Source organism: Anser anser (genome assembly GCF_964211835.1).
Source record: "Anser anser genome assembly, chromosome: 3".
Taxonomy (NCBI): domain Eukaryota; kingdom Metazoa; phylum Chordata; class Aves; order Anseriformes; family Anatidae; genus Anser; species Anser anser.
Genome location: NC_139722.1, coordinates 21,036,189 through 21,063,422, shown reverse-complemented (window position 1 = coordinate 21,063,422; position 27,234 = coordinate 21,036,189). Strand labels below are relative to the sequence as shown.

The 27,234-nt window shown below is 36.7% G+C and overlaps 1 long non-coding RNA gene across 1 annotated transcript; it reads left to right on the top strand.

Moving 5' to 3' along the window:
* The first annotated feature begins 366 nt into the window (after positions 1-366).
* LOC310897449 lies at positions 367-20,129 on the top strand. Its single transcript, XR_014582335.1, has 3 exons — positions 367-1,761; positions 8,873-8,943; positions 16,552-20,129. It is a non-coding gene; the product is annotated as an uncharacterized lncRNA (long non-coding RNA).
* The last annotated feature ends 7,105 nt before the right edge of the window (positions 20,130-27,234 follow it).

Here is a 27,234-nt window from a genome sequence, read left to right as displayed (position 1 = left end):
TTCCTTTCCTTTCCTTTCCTTTCCTTTCCTTTCCTTTCCTTTCCTTTCCTTTCCTTTCCTTTCCTTTCCTTTCCTTTCCTTTCCTTTCCTTTCCTTTCCTTTCCTTTCCTTTCCTTTCCTTTCCTTTCCTTTCCCCCTTTCCTTTCCCTTTCCTTTCCCCTTCCTTTCCCCTTTCCTTTCCCCTTTCCTTTTCCTTTCCCCTTTCCCCTTTCCCTTTCCCCTTTCCCCTTTCCTTTCCCCTTTCCCCTTTCCTTTCCCCTTTCCTTTCTCCTTTGCTTTCCCTTTTCCTTTCCCTTTTCCTTTCCCTTTTCCTTTCCTTTCCTGAGCTGGATTCAACTATCCCATATGAATTCCCACAATGCCACAGTAGCAATATTCCATGCTATTCTTTTTATAAGTTTTGGAACCTTTTGATCTCCTTCCTGTTGGTTCCTTTTTCAGTTCTTTTTCTGCTCCACTGCACTGCTGTGTCCCCTAAGCTCCCATTTAATCATTTTGACTACAGTGTTAAATTATGCTACAGAGAAGTCAGAACTTTTCTTTTAAATTTTATTTCCTTCCTTTGGCTACAGTCCTTCATTTCTTCTTCCCTACTCATATTGTTTTCATGATCTTGTCCTGACACTCTTGTTATTCCTTTAATATTTTATTTGTCTTTCTTTTTTTTTTTCTTTGTTTTCCTTTTTCTTTTTTTCTTCTTCTTTTCCATATCTTTCTTTAACACTGTTTTCACTGAGTTTCTGTTCTGAATTTCTTTCTCTTTTATTTTTCAGTGTTCATTTTACATTTATTTTAGCTGCTGCTGTCATTTCTGATGCAAGCTGCTTAATCTATCCAACTTCTGTCTTAGCCTCATACTTCTGTATATCAAGCAATTGAACTTCTCACCTTCCCCCCAGTCCCCTTCCTAACCTTCTCTTCTCTGTCGCCACTAAGAACTTGTGACAGATTAGTTTAATCCATCCGTGATTCATGTCTGATACAGAGTTGGAATAATGTAAAAAAATGTGTTATGAAAATTGCTTGCAGCTTTGAAGGTGGATTGAACAGTTTTGATGTTGACACCTCCAATCTAGACCAAGAGAAGAGAAAAATATGATATGCAGTTAACAGTTTACAATAGAAGGCTCTTCCTGAGCTGAAATTAATCCACATGAAGATATAAAGAAGACCTGAGAAATATATTTTGTCTATATTCACCTTCAGGAAGATATGCTGGCAGACTTTTATGTGTGAAAGAAAACCAGAAAACAAAATAATTGTTCTAAGCCAGGAAGGAATGGAGATCTTGGATAGTGTGCAGTTTCTGTGGAACACAAAATTGTTTAACAAGGTACCTCAGGAGATAGTTAAATGGCAAAGATGAGTTACAGTAGTGGATGGTAACTCCACTCTATTCACTTTCAGTAGGGCAGAGGACAGAATGGGAAAGACAATAGAGGCATAGTACTTTCTGGTACTCTAATTAAACCCAGGTGGAACCATCTAACTCATTTACAGACAAGCATGAGATTAGGCATATTAAGTTGACCTGTTCTGATCTATTTTTCCCAGTAAAATTGTTTTACTTAGCTGTTGGTATTTAATAGAGATTAAGAAAATTTTAGGTATTTTGTGACAGATAATTGAAAAGAGCTTTAAGAAGAGATGGTAAAAGAAGGGAGTCAGAGCTTGTCTTGGATAGAACTTCTGATCAAAAGGCAGGATTGTATCAACAGGTTCCAGTGCAGCTGTAGGCCTTCAGTGGACTCAGAGGAACTGGTGAGTTTCTATTGTTAACAACAACATTTCAGCAGAGATAAGTGATACAACTCTTCTGTCTTCTGTGTCTCTTTTGAAAACAGCACAGGGTATCATAGAATCACAGAGATGTTTGAGTTGGAAGGGACATTAAAGAACAGTTTCAACCCTATGCCATGGGCAGGGTCACCTCCCACTACACCAGGTTGCATAAAACCCCATCCAACCTTGCCTTGAACACTTCCAGGGAAGGGGCTTCCACAGCCTCTCTGGGCAACCTGTTCCAGTGCCTCACCACCCTCTGACTGAAGCATTTCTTTCTAGTTCACAGAATTGTAGGGGTTGGAAGGGACCTCAAGAGATCATCGGGTCCAACCCTTCTGCCAAAGCAGGTTCCCTAGAGAAGGTTGCCCAGGTAGGTGTCTAGACAGGTCTTGAATATCTCCAGAGAAGGAGACTCCACAGCCTCCCTGGGCAGCCTGTCCCAGGGCTCCGTCACCCTCACCGTGAAGAAGTTCTTTTGGTGCGGAACTTCCTGTGATCCATTTTGTGGCCATTCCCTTTGTCCTGTCCCCACAAACCCCTGAAAAGAGGTTGGCCAAATCCCTCTGTCTCCCACACTTAAGGAATTTATAAACATTGATAAGATCCTCTCTCAGTCTTCTTTTCTCCAGGCTGAACAGACCCAGGTCTCTCAGTCTTTCCTCATAAGGGAGATGCTCCATATATATTCTTCCTTATACCTAACTTAAATCTCCCCTCTTTTAATTTAAAACCATTACTTCTTGTCCTATGACTACACACCTTGACAAAGAGTCCCTCCACAGCTTTTCTGCAGTCCCCCTTTAGCTACCAGAAGGCTGCTATAAGGTCTCCACAGATGCTTCATTTCTCCAGGCTGAACAACCCATGCTGTCTGTTTGTAGCAGAAGCGCTCCAGCCCTCTGATCATCTTCAAGACCCTCCTCTGATCTCGCTCCAGCAGGTCTGTCTTTATTATGCTGCAGTACTCAGAGTTGAATGCAGTACTCCAGGTGGGGTATCACAAGAATGCAGTAGAGGGGGAAAATCACTGCCTTTGACCTGCTATCTACAATGGCTTTTTGGTGTTTAGGTGTTATGCCAGAAACATAAGTAACAGATCAGTCCTAGAATCAACTGAATGAATGAATGGATCCAATATTTGGATTTAGAGAACCCTAAGAGGTCCAAAACATGCTTTGTAATAGATGCTAGAGGTTAATAAAATGGAATATGACAAAATCCTTATGCATAAAAGGCCCTCACCTTTTCTGCACTAAAATGTCTTCTCATTGGATTATTTCAAAGCTCAGTTTTATACATTTAATCAAATAACACAAATAAATTTAAAATCCTGTATGATTACCTATCACAACTAAGTGATAAAGTTGGTTTTTTTTTCACTTTAAAATTCTTTTGTTACATTTCTTAGCATCCTATGCTATTTCAAATGCTTGATGCAATTCTTTGACTAAGTTGAAAAATCATTCAAGTAGGAGCTATACATTTTCTGTAAGTTAACCATATGTATATAAATATATAAATTTTTTGTGCTTAAGCTTTCTTCTCCTTCTGTGCTTTTTCTGATGCCAATAAAGTACAATGCCAATCTTCTCAATTTCAGGTGGATTCTATGGGCAAATTTTGATCATTTGCTGTTAACACTGTACAGCACCGTGCATTCCTAGGACACAGTACAGATAATAATGTTGATTCATCAAGTGTCTGGAAACACACTCAGAAGTGATTCTTCTTTTTATTTGTTTGGTGATTTCCTGCTGCTTGATCTTTGGGATCGATAAAAGCAAATGATTAGTCAGAACTAAGCACGCCAAAAAAAAAAGACAATCATTTGTTTCATATTCCAGTTGATGGAAAACTTCACTGAGAAATTTGAATGCACTAAAGGGACTGACATCAGCTAAAACAGATCATGTAAGCCCTCAATACAATATGCAGTTACATTTATGTTACTCACTAATACATTTTACTCATATCTCTGTATGTCATAACATAAATTAGGATATATAAAACAAATCAGAAAATCCATCCCTCAGATTTAGTGGATGCATGTTGGCAGCATTACAAATATAAATTAAATAGGAATTGCCAGTTGTATGGTGCTATAGGAAGTCTGCCATATCATATTCCTCCACGGTTCAGGACAGCTTTCCTCAGCTGATGGAGACAATACCATTACAAATGAGCTCATGTCAGAAAACTGAAGTCTGGTGGTTTATCAAACGGATACCCTCTTCTTAGAACTGAATAAGCCATCACTGACAGTAGAAGTTGTGGAAGTGTGTCATGGCAATGTTCTATCCAAATTAATTAGCTCAAAGGCCAATCTAAACAGCCTCAGACATACACAAATGCACTTGCTTCACTTAGTAAGTCTGAAGTACTATACACCGACTAGGTAGGAGCATTGTTGGCTCAGGTAGATCCCATTGCTGGAGCATTCAAAGGCTCTAAACAGCAGCCCCTTATATTTGTTTTTGCTGTCCCATATGCTACACCAAAATCTTTTACCTCACTCTAACCCAAGACATTTTATTAAACTGCCTGCACTTTTACTATTCCTGTAAACAGATATTTAATATCTACCATTTACATAGAGCAGCAATGATGTAATTTAAAAGTAGTTTGGTCAGTTATTATTCCTGCTTAGAGAAAGCTCTCCTCTTCAGTTTTCTATGTAGGCTTTTTCGTCTGTCAACTTATATTGTCTGAGTGGTACATCTGGTGAAAGAAAGGCCAGAATTTAATTGAAATATATATATATATCTTGTATATAAACATATATATATATATATTGGATCTTAACAGCGAATTAAAGCGTTTTGAAATGTACCGTTTCCCAGTACTGATTTTTGCTTATGTATAAATTGATATTCAGCACAAAATTTTTTTTGATCATATTTTAAGTTTTCTGTGCATTCTTAACAAATCCTCCTCAACTGAGTGCTGAACCAGATGACATAATACAACTTTAATGTATTGCAGCTTTCTTTAGCTAGTGACCACCTGCCAGCTGAGCACCTGTGTGAAACCTACTGTTTCCAATTCTAGGTTCTTCTGTGGGCAGCACAAACCTCCTGATAGCTTGGGGTGCTGTCTGCACCTCACAGCTCGAGGCAGCTGGGCACAGGAACATAAGAGAAATGGTGTCTCAGTGGACTTGAGTGGGGTCTAATGCCCATGAAGCCATTGCATTTGTAATGGAGGAATGGGGTCCCTGAAAGCGTAGCGAGGCTAGAGTTTGTCTGTCAGGGGATTTATGCTTTTTAACAATGGTTCCTTTGCAGAAGAACAAGGTCTTCAAAAGCAGAAATACTGACAGCTTTGAGAACAGTGACTTATTAATGATGGATGAAAGAGAGATCAAAGAAGGGGTAATAAGAGTTAGAGTTCCGTTTACCTCCCTTTTTGCACAGTTGAAAGGCCAACATGAACTTCCCAAAATTGTTATCTCTGCTTACCATGGAATTTTTTCCTAGAAGGAAGACAAATAAGACCTGTATTTTGTCAGCTACCAATGGTCTATTTTACCCTTAGAGCTACTTTTTGCCTTTTCTCAAAATCATACAGAAATTGGTCCTGCACTTCAATGGCATGCTTTTTCTTTCCATATCGTTAATAGTGGCCATCTCACTTCCAAGGTAGGGCTTCTTTCCATGTTTTTTAAAGGCAGATGTTTTTATAATGTGAGCAGATTTGTTTTCACTGACCTTTAGACATGACTTGTTCTAATTATTTTATATACCAAGATTTGGAACAGCTAAGATGCATCAGTTACTTTGCTTCACATAAACACGTTAGTATCTACAATTGAAATATTAAACATTAGTTCTAGAGAAAAAAAAATCTGTTTTTCTACTGTCATCTGGTTTTGAAAACTGCAAACAATCTTTTAATAAATTAAGTGACGTTCTAAGCATTTTTGGTAAGAATATAATAGTGACTGGAATTCAAACCGACATTATTTTTATTTTTATTTTTATTTATTTTTATTTTTATTTTTATTTTTATTTTTATTTTTATTTTTATTTTTATTTATTTTTATTTTTATTTTTATTTTTTAAACACCATTACTTAAAAACAGCAGTGAAAACAGTGATCCATTCAATGAACAGTAGTTTTACTCTTGGGCATGCTGCATAACTGCTGATGGGTAAGAACTACTATTTTATCACTTTCAGTCATAAAAAAATCACTGCTTTTTTTTTTTTCTTCCTTCTGCATTTACATTCTTTCAGGGGCTGATATTTTAACTGAAGACACCTCCTCACATGATTGTCACCTTGTACCATCATTGGACTAGGCCACCTTTGTATCTCAGACTCACAAAAGCCACACAACATCCTGCCCCTGTCCAAGGCAGCTCCATCAGCAATAGTATTCTTGCCTCCTTGTGGTCACCTATGTGATGCCAGAGATGTATCAAGGAAATGCCTTTTTTTTTCCTTGTGGGCAGCCTTACATGGCTGGTTAAAGCAAGCCAGGCTGGTTGTATTGCTGATTACCATCACCTGTCAGATACCCAATGTGGTGCTGGGAAGTAGCTGGCTGGAGATTCAGACTCATGTGCAAGTAGGGAAGTTCATGTGTGAAAGGAAAATTTCAGCATGAGGAAGATGACAATCATCATGGCTCTGAGATCAATTTTATGCAGCAGATAAACAATATGAGAAAATAGCTACTGAGTGGTGGAATGACATCTGTCATAGGATGGAATGAATTGCCCTCTAGAGATGCTTTTTGTGTTTCTATTAAGTGTCAGTGGTTAACTTGAACTACACATCTTATTTTTATGTGTTAAAATTACAGAAAATGAATCCCATCTAAATGTGTGATCCTGCTGGTAGATAAGGTGAACCAAAAGTATTGGAATACATTATAAGAAAATATCTCTTATCTCTGGCAGGCAGGAGGAGGTTATTTTTTAAATTACAAAAGATTTTATTTTTTTTATTTGTTGTAACTTCCTCAGGAAATGTATTCCCCAGGCAGACAGATAATATTTCATTTATCTGAAGTATATCTCAAATTTTGTAATTTTTCACTCAGTGTAATCAGCATTTTACAAGCATTCATCGCCTTTGAATTTTAAATGTATTTTGAAAACAGGAAGCGAAAAAAAAATTGTATACGATAAAATGTTACTAAATAATAGGTGATGAGTCTTTATAAAATGGTATTACCTTCTGGAAAGCAAATATTCAACAGAATTTCCTCTTAGAGACATGTATGCCTCAGGAAATACCTGTCTACCTTGCTAGAAAATATCTGCATAACTTCCAAGTTACAAAATCTTGCAATATCACTTTCAAGTAAAGAACGCTGAAACAAAACCACTTATGGTTATTCTAAAGTTTCTCAGCTGCATTTTGTAACTGCAGCTGAAACTCTCCCAACAATGTATATTCTTTGCTATTAACAGGTCTATAAGAATTGAATTGTTTTGTAAATCTGAATTTAAGTGTAATTGAAGTTGACTTTTAAATGTTACAATGCAAAGGAGCTTACAGAATTTGTGAAGCAGGTTATCACATAAATTTAAAAAAAAAAAAAAAAGGTGGGAGATGTCTTTGACTGGTACAATAGGCAGAAATATAAAGCTCCCACACCTGCCCTCAGTAATTGATGAAGTGGGTCAGTGACATTTTACAGGGCTATGATTGAATTGGGCCCTTGAGGATAAATAGAACATAAACCATTTCCGCCAGCTCTTTGGTAAGTTAATATTGGCAATTCCAATTTAACGCTTATGAATGAAAGTATTGCAGGATAAGTGAAATAAAAGTACAGCTACAGCTATTGTCTTTAGTTGGTGTTTCTTCCTGCAAGCATTATTTAATCCAATGAAATGAGATGAGACCTCATCTGTCAAGGAAATATATGTGACTGGGCTGGTTCTGGGCAGAGGGGAGTGTTCTGGAAGAATTTAGAATTTGCTGTGTAACTAAAAATGCAGATTTTTAGCAAGAGTACCTGTTTTCCATTTGGGAAATATTCTTGTTGATTTCTTGTTGAGGTGGTACATTGAATGGTTGTGAGGTTTCAGATGCTTGTTAGTGTTTACAAATTCTATTAATAATTTACAGTAAAAGGATATATTTTATTAATGCCATCTGAAATCAATGCACAAAATTAAAATGAAGCATTCCCAGTTGTTTAACTAAGCTATGGGACATGGTTGGAGAAAACAGGTATTTAATTTTTAGAATACATTGTTCATTTATTTTTAAACATTTCATTTAGCCATAAATGAAATTCTTTCATGCTGTCATTATGAATATTTAATTTCTTTGATGTCACATATAACTTTTATATAAACACACACATAATTAGCTTTTAGCTTCAGCTGAATGCATCTAGAGCTTACTAACAAATCAGCATGGGTGTATACAAGTAAACTGATATGAGCTGTTCCTCCAGACTTGAATTCACAGACAGCATTTTCCAATATTTGGCCTTTCCTGGGCTTCGCCTTTGATTGTGAACGGGACAGGGCATAAGTTCTTTCTCTGGTCCTGTGCATTACTTGATATAATTTTGGCCCATGACAGGGATCATTTTCCCAGACAGTGCTTGGACTCAGCCCAAGAATAGCCTGGGACTGTTCCAGGGGGCTGTATGGGCAGTGCTGCCCTGCTTTGGGGAAGAAGAGGCTTTTAGCTGAATGGATGCAAGCCATACCACTAAGCCATCTTCAGGTGAGTGGCTGGAGTCTGACCCATTTTATTTAGTGGTAGGGACATAGACATACCCCTACAGCCACTTTAAGAGCAGCAGGTTCAGCTTTGGCTCCATTTTGAGGATAGCTATTCCCCTACACTGTGCCATGAACCAGAGGGGGCTCTGCAGGTCTCTGCTGATGGATGCCATGGTGCAGCTAGTGGCTCTAAGCTTAGTTTAAGAAACATTGTAAAGCTCAATGCAAAGCTTTGGGGACACAAGGCCAATTTCTACAAAAATAAATCAGGCAAAACTACTGAATTTTGCGACAGTAAGGTTTGGGGAGTAGTCTGTAGCCAATGGAAATGTAGAGTTAAAAACTGAGGAAGTGGAGTCTTCACAAATGTCTGCACATTTGCTTTTCCTGCAGCAAACGACTGTGCTTGGTGTGAATACCTGAGGGCAGTGTGACCACTCCTCTGGAAATACAAGGGCCTGAAGGTAATGATGGGTTTCCCAGGACAGGGAGGGGATAACAGTCACTCTTAAAGGCAGGGCATATGCTCAGTGTCACACGCAGATCTGCTATCACCACCATGGCTGCATCCAGCCTGGAGAGCTTGTGCCTTTCCTGCACATATGGTCAGAGCTCTGTTCCAGGAGCTCATAATCGTGGGATGCATATTTTCTAAACATGATGCACAGTTTTACAGAGAAGAGGTTTTAATCAGTCTGATGAAAACTTTCTAGGCTGTAAACTATAAAACTAGATAATGAAGCTGAAACTGTAAGAGCACTTGTGAGAAGCTTTTTTCTGTACCTGTTTGTAAATGTAATATTCGGGAAAGAATTTTAGTAGGCTTTAAATTCCCAAACTGAGTGGTAGCAGACCCAGCTACCTAAGCCTGATACCTCTAAGTATCCTGTATGTATGCCCAATATGTGATGAACATATTCAAACTAGTTGGGAATTTAGGGAAATTACTGTGGGATTTTTAAATTGGAAAATGATCATTCCTTGAATTCATACTATTTTGCAAATACAGATCCATTTCAATAAAGCTTTCATCCTAGAGATTTTTCAAATTCAGCATGTGAGAAGGAACAGGATAAAGCCCACAATCCCTGTGCCTGATTTGAAGTATATTTGAAGTATAGCCAACCATATCCTGGGATGCATCAAGCATGGCATTGCTAGTCGGTCGAGGGAGAAGTGATTGTCCCGCTCTACTCTGCGCTGGTGCGACCTCACCTCGAGTACTGCGTGCAGTTCTGGGCACCACAGTACAAGAAGGACATTAAACTGTTGGAGAGTGTCCAGAGGAGGGCGATGAAGATGGTGAAGGGCCTAGAGGGGAAGACGTATGAGGAGCGGCTGAGGGCACTGGGCCTGTTCAGCCTGGAGAAGAGGAGGCTGAGGGGGGACCTCATCGCAGTCTACAACTTCCTCGCGAGGGGGAGTGGAGAGGCAGGTGACCTATTCACTGTAAACACCAGTGACAGGACCCACGGGAACAGTGTTAAACTGAGGCAGGGGAAGTTTAGGCTGGACATCAGGAAGAGGTTCTTCACCAAGAGGGTGGTCGCACACTGGAACAGGATCCCCACTGAAGCAGTCACTGTACCAAGCCTGTCTGAATTTAAGAAGCGATTGGACTGTGCACTTAGTCACACGGTCTAAACTTTTGGGCAGACCTGTGCGGTGCCAGGAGTTGGACTTGATGGTCCTTATGGGTCCCTTCCAACTCGGGATATTCTATGATTCTATAGCAGAAAACATTATTATGTGGGCCTGTAGCTCCCTCTCTTATTTCCTTTTTGAAGAACTTAACTTTCACTCTGGCATACAGTGAAAAGTAATGTCAGGACCTTTGTGTTTTGAGTGTTCTGTTATGTGTGACAAAATCCCCGTTTTTCAGCCAACCAAGATGAATCATTCTAATCCTGACTCAGGAATGAGAGTCCTGTGTGTTGCCACAGCTCCAGGCCTACCATCTATCTTGGATCATCATGTGTCGCAGGGGCAGGAAAGAATGGCTGAAGGCAGCTGTTCATTTCAGCAGTTCAGTTACCTAAAAGAGCAGAGTCTGCAAAGAAACCCTTTAGAATTTCACATTTCCCCTTAAACCACTGAATGTTACTGAAATCCTCCACTGCACTCCTTCTACCCAATAGTCCTTGCCAGGGCTATATTGATATTGATAATGATATTTAATTAATTTTAAAGGGCACGTGGATTTCAATGGTGTCAGTATGTATGCCTGCCAAAGTGTATGGCACCATAGACATTTTTTAAAAACATAATACAAAGGAAGCTATGAATCTTATACTTTCCTAAGCATCTGTTTCCCATAGTTAATCACTATTAGGCAGACAAATACCTTTGGGAGCCTTGAGCATCCCTGTTGCATGTGCTGACAGTAGTGCTCTCAATTCCTTTGATAGCCCTCCCATAAAAGCTGATGCCAAAACCATCACCAAGCTCAACGGTGTTTATCCAGTAATTTGGATGGAGTCAAAACTGCAATTGCTGTTAGCTCTCTTACCTAGCATTAGATCATACAATATTTATAGTTACAGCAACCTCAAGAAAAGGCTTTCAAATCTATGAATGATACCATTCTGAATTCCAAGTAAGCATAGGATTATGATCTCACCAACAATATAGACAGTATGGTAAGGTTATGGAAGTCAAATATTCTTTTATATCCAATAACCTTGAAGCAAAAACTGCTGTGCTTGAAAATATTACACTGTATTTTTAAATTTATAAATTTCTTGAACTATTTAAAATAGGAATTCTAATCATGTAATGTACTTATTCGTATTTTAAAATGACAAATACAAACTGCCTGAAAACTATTTGCCCATTTCTGGTGGTATCTGTAAACCTTTACCATTCTGAAAAGGAATTTAGCTGTGTTAAATCAACTTATGTTAAATTATTAGACTGAAATGTCCCCTAGACTCCATTTTGCCAAGGCAAAATTTCCATTTGAAGTCAGCTGGACTTTTGTAACAAATTTTCAAATGTCTGTATTCATTTATTTATTCATTTTTTACATATACATTTATTTATAAATAAGTTTCATATCATATACATTGCACTGGCTCTAAATTTCTGTTTCTTCCTTTTATTCCAATATTTTTGTCTAAAATAGGAAGTTTAGGGTGAAGAGTCACAGGGGAGGTATCCTCATTATCAAGAAATCTATATATATATTCTTAATTAAAAAATAGTATTAATGGAAAGCTTTCATCAGATCAACAGGTATAATTATAGGGAATTTATTGTATTTATTATAATTATTATTAAAATATTATTTATTATCATGTTGTTGTTTAACCCCAGTAAGTAGCTAAGCCCCACATTGTTGCTCACTCACTCCCAACCAGTGGGATGGTGGAGAGAATCAGAAAGGTAAAAGTGTGAGAACTCATGAGTTGAGATAAAGACAATTTACTAGGGTAAGCAAAAGCCATGTGTGCAAGCAAAGTAAAACAAGGAATCTATTCACTACTTCCCATCAGCAGGCAGGTGTCAGCCGCTCCCAGGGAAGCAGGGCTCATCACACGGAACATTTTCTTGGGAAGACAAACACCATCACTCCCAACATTCCCCCCTCCCTCCTTCTTTCCCCCAGCTGTTATTGCTGAGCATGACACCACATGGTGTAGGACATCCCTTGGGCCAGCTGTCCTGGCTGTGTCCCCTCCCAGCTCCTGGTGCACCCCCAACCCCTTGCTGGCAGGGCAGCATGAGGAGCAGAAAAGTCCTTGGCTCTGTGTGAGCACTGCTCTGCAACAACTGAAACATCAGAGTTATCAGCATTGAATTAATCACAAATCCAAAATGTAGCATCATATAGGCTGCTATGAAAAAAATAAAATAACTATATATAGGTTGCAATGAAGAAAATTGAGTCTATTTCAACCAAAAGCAGTAAAAATTTCTTCTGCTTTCCTTGCAAGAAAAAATAGTTTCATTGTAATAAATAGATGAGTGAAGCATCATACTTAAGATTACATGTAACACTTCCTAAGTGTTATAAGTCTTGCTACTTGTTAAGTACTTGTTAAGTAGCAAGAGTCGTTTAAGTTTTATTTACTGGTAAATCATTGAAAAAAGTCAAACGTAAGATAGTCTATTTGTGGAATAAACTATGTTTTCCTCATCAGTTTTGTGCTACATCCTATTTTAAACACTTGTGATGGAGATGAATTTATATTTATAAAGCATTATAACTCAACAGGAAGTCTGAGACAAATATTACAGGAAGAGATCTTTCTACAGGCACCTGAAGTACAGATACTAGCGTCCCAGTGAAAAATAGCATGCTGCACAAGGATCAATGGTCAATACATTTAGATCATTGCATCTTATTTAGCTCCATCTAGTTGCTCAAGACAAGAAATCAAAGGTGTCTAAAAAAAGTATGTTATAGAAACAGCTCACAAAAGAGAATGGTTTGGGTGGCTGAATGAAAGACAATATCCACTGTGGTAATATTCTTGATGCAAGGTGAAAACCAACCTGTAAAATGGGGTCAGTCTTTGTAAAACCGGGGGAAGATATTCAAGAGCTTCCAAGCCTATAGCAAGATTTATCCACCCACATTTGCTAGCTAAATAAAGTCCTAACTCTCAGACACACTGACCACAAGAATAGCTGCATTGAGTAAGACCAAAATGTAGTTTTCTGTCTCTGACAGTGGATGTTCAAGGACACTTAAGGAGGAAGGCTAACAATACAGCAAGTAGAAAGTGGTATTTCCTTCACTGCAACCTCTGAGCACCCCACAGTCTCAGCTTGGGAATTTTTTGAGGTGGTGTGCCACATTTCTCTATTTAAGGACCAAAAAGTGTGCTGTGGCCATGAGAGAGTCCAACAGAAAAGCTGTAAGCTTTTCCAGACACTTTACAGTGATTCATTAATGAGATTGGCCCAGGTGGAAACTGCTGACTTGTACTTCTAATTCATTTTCTTTTTTGCAATGATCTCAGGGCAAGAAAGATAGCTTTGTTGTAGCCAGACCTTGTTTATTTGAGCTGTAATAATGTAGAAACAGATACTCTCAAAATATAGGACCCACTTCTGTTTTCAAGAAGAAGGAATAATAATTTGACAATCATCTATCTCTGAAGATTTACTGCTAACTTTACTGAGGAAACGGAGCCTTTAGAATTATTAGGAAAGAATTGTGGCATCTTTCCTCTTTAGACTATTGGTTGGAATAGAGATCAGGTCAGTGATTAATGAAAATTGTTAGTCTTTCATGGATGTTCAGTGACCTATATGCAATGAAGTTGTAGCCTCTGTTGTATTTCTGCTGGTGTATGTTCAGAGCTGAAAACAAACAGAACAATGAATCTCTGCTCCATATCTGTGCCAGGAGGGCATGGATTTAGTAGTTGTGGAAGCTGAATGCTTCCTTGTTTTTCAATACCTTTTCCTCTGAAATACTGGTGACTTACAGTGACTGCCTTTATTAGTCTGCTGTGAAGCTGAGGACTTTCAGACACATGGGAAATCTTTTAGATGAAAGAGTAATCAAGTATTTTAAAAAAATGACAGGCTGGAATTACATTTTTAGAACACTTTGAGCACATGTATATCAGGAATGTTTTAATGTCATATGTTTGCAATAACTGAGATTCTCTGAGGCTGTGAACTGATTGTGAAACTCCTAAAAACAGGAAGTAGGAAAAGCAATCCTACATTTCCTATATAGGGAGCCAGACCTCCATAGGAATTTTTTTTGGGGTACATAAATTGAAAAAGCTAGGATAGAATTAATACTACTTGGCAGCAGGAATGTGGTGCAGATGATTTCTTGGAGTCATTTCTAGGCTGTGTTTTCTAAGAATCTATGATTTCATAAGGTTATTCATTTGACTCTTTCCATCAGTTCCACCACCAGAATTAGATGGAGGTACATTACTGAGATAAGTAAATATAAGAACTGTAAGACTGAATGTCTGTATAAACATCCCCGGGGCATGCAGCAGAAGTGAATAGTTGAGATAATTCTTACTGACAGCAAGATGACAGCAAAACATGCTTTAATAAATACGTAACAGCAAATTAATATCCTATAATTTCAAAATCCTAACAAGAAGTTAGGTTACAAGTTGGGAGCCTGTACGCTTGTGAAATTTAATGGTAACTGTTTCCTAGATTGTCTGAGGCACACACTGCACTACATTAACCATTGTGTGTCCTTTAAATGATGAATGTGTTTGTCTCTCACAATCTCAAGAGCATAAAGGTTTGTTTACTTTTGTTCACTTTCACTGTTAATCTATATTAGAAAGCTTAACCTAGTAAGGAAAATTAAATCCAATCAAACAAAGAGGTAATAAGTGTTTAGCAGCCTGAAGCTAGGATGGCAAACAAGACTGCTTATCAGAACAAAGTCTCAATAGTATAATTATCAGTTGAAATAAAAGGTTTGTATTGAATTCAAAAAATAGGACTTTCCTCCAGTTAGACATTTAACCCATGCATTTATTTTCCTTCCACGTAATGACAATATTATTGCCTTGAACTATTAAGGTGGTTTTATAAAATTAGTATTATAAAAATGTGTTTTTGTTTTAGTTTTTGTTTTCTCTGATTTATCAGAGGCTTAACCAGTGTTGAAAACTGTTCTGAGTTCTACACATCAATTGAAAGGAAATGTTTTTTGTTTTTTTTTTCATGTGTTTGTAGTATATATTCAGAAAGTCTGTTATATTGAACTCCACACAAAGTAAGAAGAGATGTAATGCAGTGGTTCTCAAGCTGACTGAAATGAAAGTTTGGTTTATTAGCACTTGATCTTTTGAATCATGACCCACCCACAGCTTCATAGGTTAAGTGTTTGCAGCTCTAGATTTAAGCTGAGAATTAAATGAAACAGGATTTGACGAATTCTATACTGTTTTTTGCTCCATCATGAAATTATGTTTTTATATGTATTTATGGAAATAAAAGGTTTTCCTTTCCAGTTTTCTTCATGTATATATATTGTAATGTTCAGCTGTTCAGAAGACTGAATCAGAGATCTCAAAAGTTATAATAAAGCTTATTTGTCAAAAAGGAAAGTACATAAGAATATTTTGTCGTTATGTTTTTCTTCAAACATGTTGGGCAGAAACCTGTATATCTATTTTTCTTTCTTTACCATGATAGGACTACTGCTAAACATACTGCAAATAGAAGTTTTAAATAAATGAGCCATAAATATCATAGAATCATAGAATCGTTAAGGTTGAAAGAGACCTTCGAGATCATTTGGTCCAACCATCACCCTACTACCAATGCCACCCACTAAACCATGTCCCTAAGTGCCAGGTCCAACATTTCCTTGAATACCCCAAGGACAGTGACGCCACCACCTCCCTGGGCAACCTGTTCTAATGCCTGACTGTTCTTTCTGAGAAGAAATGTCTCCTAATTTCCAACCTAAACCTCTCCCGGTGCAACTTGAGGCCATTCCTTCTAGTCCTATCACTAGTTACCAGTGAGAAGAGGCCGACCCCCAAGCTCCCCACACCTTCCTTTCAGGTAGTTATATGAATGTATGAATATATTCATGATTTATGATAATGTTGCTATTTTTCTTATTGAAGTATCCACAAACAATATAATTAATATTTCTGCATTATTTTATTAAATATTTCTATATCACCAATATAATAATGCTTTGAAATTGAGGATGCGATTTTCTAAGCACTCATTTCATTGGTGGTGGTCCAGAAAATGCCGTTCTTCTCATTGCTTAAATAAAGAGATCATTATTTAAGTATATATGGGGATCAAGACGTTTGTTGCAATATTAGTTAAGAATGTTTTTCAATAAAGATGCAAGTGTTGCAATTTTCTGTTAAGGAAACAAATAGAAGCTTGACTTTCTTATTTTTTTATTTTTTTAAGAACACTTTAAACATGGGGTAAAAATTTCTCAGAGCTAGAAAAAGTAAATTTAAAGCTACACCAAAGAGCAAATTGGAGAGGTGTGACTGAAAAATATTGAGAGAAAGGACAGGATCATACGGGGTCTAAGGGTAAAATATGTGAATTACTTCATGGTAAATTAATAATTGTTCCATTTGATTTGTTTTCAGGAGGGAACAAAAAGAGTGAGAAATCAGATCAGATATATTAGTCTGCTGACTAAGGATGAAGACTTCAGTAGACTGTGACTGAAGATAATGGATTATATATGTTTTTCATGATCCAGTTTTCTGAAAACGCATTTATTCTGCATGCACTATGATAGAGACACCACTGGTGATGCATACAACCTCAGAAAATAATCTCAACTATAGTTTGGGATGTGCTGGCCAAGAGAAGGAATTTAATTCAATTGTGTATACAGGATAAATGTTCAAAGCTGAGTTAATATTAAAAGCCAGATTTGTTTACCCTTTATGGCATCACTGATATTTTGATGGCTGTTTCTACAAAATGAGCTCAGTACATGTGCTGTAAATCTACATTTCTCTTATTTTAATCTAATGAAAATATGCACATAGTTAATATGGCTGAACCATAGTTAATTGTAGATATGAGCAGAGTATTATTAAATACATATAATACGGACTTAATTATAAGAGTTAAGGGGAAACTTGAGAAAACTAGTATTTTTTGGTATGTTTTTTTTCTCCTTAATCTAATCAGACAACACTAAAAGCCCAAGAGGTATATAAACTTCAGTAACAAGTTATATTAAACCTGTGTTTACTTAGATGATTTGTATGAGATAAATAAGTAATTACCCAAAGGACATTAAAAAACGGAATATATGAGACTGTATGTGAGCAAACTAGCACAAGGCAGAGAGCTTAGCTGGTGCATATTTAATAAGAAGAATTCCCTGTGCTTTTATATCCTACTCCCTTCTATAGAAGTCCTTATATCACCTTTATCACCATAGTAACTGAGCACTTTGCATTCTTCTCCTTCTATTCATCATATTATTTTATCAGTTTAGTAAAGGATAAAATGTTTCCCTGATCCTCCACCATTTGGTACGCTGCCTTGTGGGCATCTTGTCAAGTAGTACTGTGAATAATGCAATAACTTATCAATCACCTACAGAAGCAGAAGAAATGATCCCTGGTTTATATTACTGTACAATAAATTTCTCATTGTATTTTATCATAAAAATTAAAATGAATTAATCACAAGAGCTTAACATCTTTTAAACACTTGATAAACATTTCTGTAGCCTTCTGAGTCTGGAGTACCAATTACTATAGTCATAAACATTGCACTGGCTCTAAACTGCCTCTGTCAAAGAGCTGAGTTCAGAAAAGACGCTCATTCTCTTATTTTGGTTCACTAAAGGCTACTTCTTTTATCTTCCTATATTACAGCATCCCCTAAAGAAAAGAAGGTGCCCAGAAAACAAGTTTTGTAGCTCCACTTTACTATATTACTAAAATGTAAGCAGCCATAACAGACCAGAAAGAATAAAAAAGTATTTTAATTTGCATCCATATCTATAATTTCCCTTTGAGTTACAGTATATGAAATCAGATAAATGTGTATTTATTAATTAAATTTTACATGCTCTCATAGTATATACATCAGTTAAAAGGAAAGAAAAATTGCAGTTAGCTAGTTCCCTACAAACAGAAACAGCAAAGATATATCACTAAGTGAAAAAAGATTAATGGATTAGACTCAAAAAGTTAGGATGTTTCTCTTTCATTCAAATATTTTTTCCAATATAGCACCTCCACAGCTTCTAAATAAGCATTTGGCTTACCTTTATTCATTCGTTCTGAAGCAGTGTGCCTTAGAGGCTTTGTCAAAAAGCTTGAGTTTATCTGCATGCATACATACGTTACTGTTTGAAACAAAGCTGACGTTTCTGGGGTTTGATCATTTTGCTGCATAATGTACATACGTGTCCTACAATTCCTAGCTTTTATTTAACATAGTGAAAAGTTGTTCTTCTGTGTGACAACAGCTTTATTAAATTGTAAAAATACTTCTGTTTTATTCTTACTGATTAGCCATAAGATATGATAGCTGTGTTGAATGACGCAGAGAAGCGTTTTAACTTGGATTCTGAATGCAATCTTCTGAAACTTACCTTTTTATTCTTAATAGAACTTCTTTATATACAATTTTCCTTAAGGGTACTGGCAAAGCCTCAGAAAGAGAAAAAAAAAAGCATTTTATTTTCAATTATGAAGTACTATTGGTACGTCAACAGATATCTGGTCCCAATAAAGTCTGCCATAAGAAATTTAATTTAAATGAGCATATTAGTTTCAATCCATTAAAATTACTGTCATGACTTGTGCAGTTTCACTCCATTAATTTCAATCATGACCTGTTCTTTCTCAAAGGAGGAAGGCAAGGTATAAGTAAAAGAGTACAAAATTCATCCCACAGTGCTTCAGCCCAGACCTGTAACAACTATACAGGTTGAGAGATGTGTTGCATTTATCTGTGCTGATGGGCAGTGAAGGTGGGACCAGATCTTTTGGCTAATGCAGCCTGGTAGAGATTCAGGATCCAGCTAACAGATTGTCAAGCACCAGATGAGAAATGACAGCAGTAAGCTAAATTGTTCAGACTGCACTGAAATACTTCTTCCACTGTTTCTTGTAAATAAAAAGCTACAAACTGCTACTCTACACAGTTTAAGCTAATGTTTACAGAGTCTTATTTATTCAGCACTGTAGAGTCAGTGCTTCTTTCTTTCCCCTTGCCTCAAATGACATTTATATTCTTTCTCCACTGAAGGGAGTTTTCCTAGCAGGGTTTTTTTACACTAAGGTTACTGATTTTTCCTTTTGCACACTCCTCTGCTTGCTCTTTCCTTAGCCAGTAACCAAGCATGATTAAACACAAACAAAGAAAATGAATGGTTCAGCTGCTAGATTCTTATGAAATGTTGTTGTTGTTACCGTTATTATTATCTACATGAAGAGCTTATTTAGCAAAAAAAAAAAAAAAAGAAAGAAAAAAAAAGAATTTATACACATGTAAACTTCCATTTAGCATACCCAAAGTTCTTTATTTATTAGTTAATCTTGTGTTGGCCCTGTTTTGAATTTAGCTTTTTTTGAGACATACACTTAAAACCCACAATCGTGCTCTTGCTTTGGAAGTTCCAATTCTATTTGAACACAATGGCAATATTCAGCATGGACTCAAGGGCTTCCAATGTTGGTATCACACTTTTTAAAGTTCCTACAAGCCTCACAGGCTCTCAGTCCTTAACAAACTTCTCCAGAGCTTCTACCTCACTGAGAGTGACAAATATAAATTCAGCATAGCTCTTATTTTCCTATCACCAAATGAAAAAAGAGCACTTTCAGATTGTGAGGAGACAATAAAGAAGCTACAAAGTTACAGAATATTGTTTTACAAGAAAAGTTTCCCAAGTAGTCCAGAAGACTTTCCTTTTCAGGATATGTTAATGTGAATTGTAATTATTTGTGATTTCATACAGAATGCCTTTTTAAAAAACACAGATCTTGGCTCCTGTCTTCAGGAAGTGAGTCAGTTTTGCTCTACTTTGATTATTTGGCAAGCACACATCCCCTTGCTATTACATGTATTTTATTCTGCATGTCCATCACTGGAACTTGCATACAATTATATTTGGCCCAGTAGGTTTATATCTTTTAGAACTATAACATTACTTCACTTGAACAGTTATTAGGGCTGCAGAGATGTAACTACAATTGCTAAATGGGATAATACAAAATGAATGAAGTGAAAGAACCCCTGGAGGCTTCTTGATGTTTACTCTTTCAAGTAATGCACTCTTCTGTCAGCTCATCACAACAGAGAATTATTTAGGGAACTGTGTGAACAGTATTGCTTCACAACTCTTACAGACACCCAGAATATAAAGCGTGCATTATACAAGTCATAAATAGACATTTTCCCATTTTCTGCAAAGAACTCACACTACAATGGCTTATCTCGTTATAAATATTCCAAATGGGAAAGCAACAAAATAAAATAGCAGTGTACTGTTGTGGTTTATATACTATCTGCAAACTCTGTTTGCTGTCATAAAATCTGCTAACTAACTAGGCTGATTATCATTTATTTTCTTCCAAGGATAAACTAGGGCTGTGACATTTGAGTCTTACCCAATATGTTTTAATAGGTCAGCTACAATAATGACATTGTTAATGCTGACAGATATTTTAACACTGAATATTAGTTTACACAAAAATAATTAGCTTTAGAGCATTTTACGTATGACTTAGAGGACATGTTAAAACCTAGCATGCAGTCCTCATGACAACATTGGGATCACATGCAAAACTATGCATTATCCCAGGAAATATTTGTGTGGCACCTTTCTTTTATGGAGTGTTTGCACATATACTTAAAAGATACCTGTAAAGTATTATATGAAGTGAAAGTAGCATTTGAAGTGAAATACAATGTATATGATTTAATAGAAATAGAGCTAATCTTCCAGGTATTATAAAGGCTAACACAACCTCCAAAGTAAAAGAAGATCCAAGCACATTTTCCAGAGCTGTTCTAACCTCGCTGAGGCTGTATGGAACAAGAAGCAACTGACATTTGCACCCTTGAAAATGAAACAACTTCCTGATGTGCAGTAATGGGAGGAAGCAGTAAGGACCCATGGATCAGTTTGTGACAGAACAGCTATCCTACAAAATACTACATATATGTGTCATGGCATAGTAAACCAAGACAGTGCACAATAATGTTTACCAGGGTATAGAGAGGCAGCTAATCCCCTAATCTTCGGAACAGCAAGAAGTAGAACTTCTTTTTGATGGTTACAGTCAAACTCTCTTAAGGATCATCTATTTCAAATCACAGCTCTCAGCACTGAGGATTAACAAATAGAATTCATGCAACAGATATGCCCCTACCAAGAACCTTAGCACAATCTCAAATTGTGTTGTGTTAAAACCTGTGCACCATGAACAGGAAGTGGGATGAGAAGGCTTTTAGAATTGTGATTTAATTAGATGAAATTCAAAAATCTTCCTCTCTTTTAAATTATTCTAGGTCTTTACCCAGTGCCTTTGAGGTGTTAATTAAGCATTGGGTGCTTAGAGAAGTGGTGTAGTTTCCATCCTTGGACATTTTTGAGACCCAGCTGGACAAAGCCCTGAGGAATTCCAACTCAATGTTGCTCTAACAAGGATGTCAACCCAGATGATCACATGAGTTCCTTTCCAATCTAAATGGTTCAGTGATCTTTGGGGTCACACACAGCTGCCTATAACTAGTTATAGGGTTACTCTCGGCACTAGTGATGGGTGAAAACATTCCAGTCTTGTTCATGGGTCAGACAAGGGGGAAGGGGAGGCTGAGATAATACTTTTTTTGTTTGTTTGTTTTTTGGTGGAGGATGGATTTACAGGCAGAGCTGTTGGCTCCTGAAGTTCTGCAATGCAAATTTTACCTTTGAATCTAAATTAACTAATTCTAGAATAATTTCAGGTTCACAATGATGAATCTGACGTAGTTTTAGAGCCCTGTTTCATGAATATAATTGCTTCCATTTTCTCCTAAACACTGGCATAGAAGGGACAAAACATACTGTAACTACTTTCTTCCCCTTCCCTGAAGACTCCAACATTCTTATTTTGAAACAATTGTATTCACAGACTTTGATGTCACTGGCGCAGCGGCAAAAATGTACAGATGACTGTTCCCTTACTCTTGCTTGACTGCTGTTGCTGTAACTCTTTGATTTCATTTCTAACTTATTCTACTGATGTGTCTTAGAACAAACTGTTAGTGTATTTACATGTTCTGGGTGACAAAGCTCCATTGTGAAACAGTTGGTTTGCTAGTCTATGTTTAGCATTTCTGTGGTTATTTATTATTTATTCCCATCTCATCACCCTATTACAGGCAATGAGTGTATAAAATTGCTGAGATTGATGTGTTCCTTGACTGTCCCCAAAGAAAACCCAGTCAAATAGCTATCTAGTTGAATAATGAAATATTCAAATAAATATGCAACAAGCGTCCATATTAAATGCTACCTCAATCTTCATTCCTGTATTCAGAGAGAGGACATCCCCTGCTGAAAAAGATTCTTAGTATCTTTTAGTATCTTAGAACTTTGTCACTGCTGGTAAATTCTGGGGGGATAGAGGATATTTCAATTCAAAATTGCAGAAGAAACAATAATCTAAACTTTTCACTTTTTCTACCGCAAAAGGAAAAGCAAAATCCTCAAATTATAAGGCTGCTTTCTCATGGACAGAAAGTGAAGTACACGTTTCTTTCATCTATGAATTATTCCCCACTCAGATCTATCACACATTTTATTACTTGGTTCTTGTTTATCTACGGCATTTATATCAACTCACGGTAATAAGGTTAGTTTTGTCTTGTTTTAATATTCAATATGTTCATCTCACAATGACTCTATGAATTGAGAATTAGATTGCCCAAAATCACAAATGTGCCTGAAGTGGGAGTCAGATGTTTAAGTCAGTGAGTGGATATCAACATCTCCCCTTCCAGAGATGACTGCAGTTATGAAGTCACAGTTTATTCCATAGGGATTTGAGTGGAAATGGAGGAACAATCCATCCATCCTCTGGAAGCTGTGCAGCTGTTTAGAAAATACTGTGAGTGGATCATGAAAAGCTCATCTGAGTCCTCTGTGCTTAAGCATGTAATGCTTAAAGCTTGCTGTGTATTGGCCTCAGGTCTTAAATTCAGTGTGGCTTCAGCTGAGATGGGATAGCTCCAATAGATTTTTATTTTTTTTTCGTGCATGCTACCCTGTTTCTCCTCCCTTTGTTGGATCCTGTGGTTCCTTACTCCCATCTCATTATAGGTTATTCTGCCCCATTCTGTTGCTCATCAGTAATGTGATGGCACTAATTAAATCTTTGTCCATCTTCTAGCTCAATGTCTGAAGCCCCAACGAACTCTGTTAGACTACAAATAAGCAATAGTAGCATTTATTGGCTACATCTTGTCTTGTCCTTAAGGTGTTGTCCTCTGGCCTTTCAGCCTCTGATTATGAGAATTTCAAGAAAAGCACAATATTTTCCTCTGACCAGAAAAATTGTATGGAACAAGTGGAATTACTATATTCATAATTAACTCTTTATTTAACTTTGATGAAAAAACAAACAAACAAACAAACAATAAAACTCAACCAACCAAGAAAAAAGAAAAAAACTCACAAAACAACCCACAACATTTTGATGGCCTACAATATTATTATCTTATTTAAAAGATTTCACTTAAGAATTTAGAAGTTTTTTCTGTAAAAAAGAGAACAACACTGCCAATCGCAGTGCAGAGGACACCAATAACAGTCCACTGTCATATCCAGATTGGATGACAGTTGTTTTTATCTTCTCAAACAAAGTCATAGAGAATTCAAGGAGAAATTCTTAATAATAATGTGTGAAATCAAACCAAATTTTTTATATATATAAAGCCACAGCTAAGTCTAAGCAAACCAAAACATGAAAACATCTCTGGCACCACCTACAGAAGTAATTCAGTATTAGCTTTTAAAGTTTTCAGTGGAAAAAAAAAAAAAAAAACATGAAAGAGAAATGAAGAGGAAGAAAAAATAGATACATTCGTGACAACACAAAGAACTTCAGTAACTAGAATTAAATGGATGCTCAGCTCTCTACTGATGAAATGCTGTTTATTAATAGCTGCTGTGCTTCCCATGCAAACTTATTCAAACACCAAAGTGTTCTTACATGCTTGTGAATAGTCTGCAGGAAATGAAAAGTGACAAGATACAATCTGTGATGTGTGGAAATCAGTTTTTACTATGAAGATCTTACTTCCTAGTGCTGGAAGACTATGTATATAGATTAAACATATTTTCACAGCTGGATTTTTGAATAGAGCCTCATTAAACTGGTATAAATATACACCATATTGGTGTGTGTGCGTGTGTGTATGTGTGTGTTTTTCTCATCAGCAACAAGACTGCTTTGGTACAGAAGAATGCTGTTTCATTATATCTAATCCAGCTGTGCTCTTCTTCCAAAGCCCTAGCATTTTCCAAATGTAAAACTTAGCACTTGCTCACAACAAAAGTAAGTTGGTGAAGTTGATTGAATGGAACATAATACGGATGTCTAGGTAGGGTATGTGAAGAATTTGAAAATGGAGAGAGAATTTTGTCTACAAATATTTTTTCTCCACTAATCCACTGTGGTTGCATGACATCTTTTTTTATTTTATTTTATTTTTTTTTAGCTAAGGGTGTTGTGGTTATTAACATTAAAAAAAAAAAAAAACTAATGAGTCCCATCTGAATGAAAGCAAAAAAAAAAAAAAAAAAAGGACATGTAGCAGCAGAAAACTCCACAAAGCATGTTTAAAAAGGTACACAAACAGCATTCTACATCCCTAATATTGTTTCAAGTTGGTGTTCAGACATCTATAAAGAAATTATTCCCCATTAAAAGTGATCTGAAAGCCTCAGTAAGGGCCTGTGCTTAAGCATTGGCTTAGATAGTGATTAAGAAAGAAAGAAACAAAGACTTAAAAACACGAGCTCTGTGATCTTAAAGACAAAATATCTGTTGAATTTCATCAGGGCCAAATTTCATTTGTGGACTCAGTAGAGGTAAAGCAGGTACTTGAATGCCTTCCAGATGTGGGACTGTGGCACAGCTGTGAAGTCAGGGGCAGTGTATACCCATTGGGATCTGCAGTCCTAAAGGAGCCAGTTGTCGGGCTAGATGTGTGGAAAACAGCCAGGGCAATGCTGGCAGACCAGCATGGCTGGCTGTTGGGGCTGTTTTACCCTTAAAACAAGTCATGTTTAGCTATACCAAGTATGCAGAACTTCTGTGCTTCTCACTGGGCATTTAAAGAAAAGAAGCAAGGTGTTCATATATTTATGGAGCAAGCAGCTTCATGAGAACCTTTGTTTTTCATGATGTTTTGTAATTTGCCAGCAAATACATTTTTCCCAGAAGTTACTATGTAGTCTCCAGGTAGGCATCAGATTCAAGAAAATTGTTGTATATATTCATATTTGTGTTCTTCACAATATATAAGTATATAAAGTGTCTATAAACACTCTTTATTGATATTCATTACTGAAAGTAGCTCCCTGATGAAACTACTTCAACTGATTGCACTGATGTCGCTCAGAGGGAAACTAGACTGAAGATTGATTTGACATCATTGCATTTCTTTATAAAAATTCATTTTTTTTAACGTAAAATAAGTTACGTTTCATTACATTTTGAAATGTATGAGTAAATATTTAACTCGAGATTGTTATGATCCCATTAAAATAAGTCTTTTCCTGTATTAAGAGTAATGATTCACTCTTCACAAGTGAGCTTTACTTCACATAGACCATTGACGTTAAATGCTAATCTTTCAGCCAAGTCATAGGTAGAATGATTTTCTCCTTGAGCTGCAATATAAAAATCCAGCAAACAAACCATTTAACCTATGTAGGAGTCTCACAAATATCATTTACCAGTGAGCCCAAGTCCCCTGCTCTCAGAGAAGGCATTGGAGAATATATAATTGCAATGCCAAAAATCCATGCTTGCTCCCAATGGATAAAATAGCTACTTCTATGCACTGTTCCACTCAAACTATTTGATCCTGTTAGATATTTGGTTATGCTGTAGTTAGTGTCTTTATCAGTGTGGATATTGCCTAAGACAATAATGCACATTCTTCTGCACAGGTTTTCTGCCTCAGTGGGCAACTCCTTCACTTTTTTTATCCAGGATGTTACTTTCACACGCAAATAGAGAGTTTTTAAAGCAGAGTTCTTTTCACCCACGTCACCTATCCTTCTAGTGATTCAATACTCTACCTGGGAGAGTCCTCTATTATCCAGAGGTGAGTTTCTTCAGAGCGCTTCAGCATATACTATGTCAGATATTTAAGAGAGTTTTTAATTACTTTTCTGGTGATTATCAAGCTTTCTAGACCTGCTTACACAAGGAGTATAAACTAAGGCTAAAAGTGTATTAGATGGATTAAGTTGAACCCCACCTTGACTATGGAGAAGAGGAAAGAGCTTTAGGTGGCGGACTGCAGAGTGATATCCAAGTACCAACCACTTTCCATCTTACGGAAACAAGGGGGAAAAGGAAAGGAACAACAACCTTGTTTACAAAGCAGGTTGTTCCACGTTGCAATGTGTGACATGCTTCCCAAAAGGAAAGCACTATGCTTTTATTCACCCGATGGCAAAACAGTTGAGTACCAGTGACATGAGGATGTGTCCTGCTGTTACAAAAAACAAATAAAACAACAACAACTAAGACAACACAAAACCTGTGAAATTACTATACCTGAATAATGATCACGGGAAAAAAAAAAAAACTCTCTTTTATATTTTTGCGTTATTCACTTGTACATATGATAGCACTTTTGATATTGTCATTTTCACTTTCTTCTCTAAATTATCAGCTTTTCTCTTTCCTTGAAGAACAGAAATTTATGCTTATCAGGCTTTGGTTTCTTTTATTTCATTTCTTTTAACTGATCATATTTCATGCTCACGGCATTTCCACTAACACATTACAGTCAAGAACAGGGAGGAAGAGCTGTATCTATTGTCTGTTATATTAGGAGTACAAGATTTGTATCCTATTTTATTTACCTAATCTACTTTTTATTATTTCCATGGCAACTGTCATGGTCCTATGTAAAGACAGAAGTCAGTAAACTTATTCTGGATTTATTCAGTGTATTTAAACTCAAAATCAGAAACTGCCACTATAACAAAATTTTCTCTCTTAATGGGACATTTCTGTAAAGAATAAGTCAGTTTTGTATTCTGGGTGGGTTCCATCCAA